The sequence below is a fragment of the Cynocephalus volans genome, chromosome 17 (genome assembly GCF_027409185.1).
Source record: "Cynocephalus volans isolate mCynVol1 chromosome 17, mCynVol1.pri, whole genome shotgun sequence".
NCBI lineage: Eukaryota > Metazoa > Chordata > Mammalia > Dermoptera > Cynocephalidae > Cynocephalus > Cynocephalus volans.
In genome coordinates, this window is record NC_084476.1 from 37,070,407 (window position 1) to 37,071,620 (window position 1,214).

Below are 1,214 nucleotides of genomic sequence, written 5' to 3' on the forward strand. Positions count from 1 at the left end.
AGGCACTTTGCTTGGTAAATGTTAATTTAGAGTAATTGGGCCTGCAGATGAGGGAGTGCAGGCAGGGAACAATGCTCCCTCTACCGTAGGTTAATTGCTAGTAAGTGTTGTTCCAGCAGCCCTGGTCTGGGATGATTAATGGCCTTGGAGGAATGGCTGAAATCCCTGAGGGTCAGCAGAGGCTGCCGAAGGTTTAACCCCTCGGTGACCAGGATGACAGAGAAAAATCCCAGTAGCTCCTCCTAGGTTTATGAGCAAGAGACCTTAGGTTGTGTTCCTCACCATGCCTGTGCCATCCACCTCACTTCATCTCATCATGCAGGCATTTTATCATCTCACATCATCACAAGAAGGGTGAATACAGTGCAATGAGGTATTTTTAGAGAGAGAGACCATATTCACATAACTTCTATTATGGTATATTTTTATAATTGTTCTGTTTTATTATTAGTTATTGTTAACTTATTACTGTGCCTAATTTATAAATTAAACTTTATCATAGGTATGTATGTAAAGGGAAAAACGTATATTAGGGTTCAGTATTATCTGTGGGTTCAGGCATCCACTGGAGGTCTTGGAATGTGTCCCCTGAGCATAAGGGAAGTGACAAACTGAGCACATGCAACCACCTCTCCACTATACTATGGACCCACTAGAATAAAATATAAGGTATTTTTTTAATAATGCAATCATATTGATGCTAGAAAACAAAACAGGGTGCCAGCAGATCAGAAAGTCTGAGAAACTACTAGAAGTAAAAACTAGAGGGGATCAGATAGACTGAAAAAGAACAAAGGTAAACCACAGCCCCAAACACTAGGACCAAGAATTTTCCTTCTCAAGCGAGCCCCAGAGGCTCTCCAAACTCAGAGCCAAGAAACAGAAAGCAAGAGGGCCAATATCAGAATAACTGAGCAAAGGACTGCCATCACCGGGGCTGGGCCAGCTGGGGCACCACCCTGCTCTCGCTCACCACCCCTCAAACAAACCCTCAACCCATAAGGAATAGCTAGGAGTAGAAATTTTATCCCTTGGGTCCCTAGGTCCCAGAAATTATTCTGCAAAAACTGTGGGTGCTCTGTCCAGGAAGGGATCCTAACATGGTGTCAGAACCCAGGAGAGAAGCAGAACAGGGCTTAAAGTCCATCTAGACCTCCACAAGAAACATATATGGCAAGTTGGGGTTGTGGGAAGGGGGTGGAAGTACCTTAGCC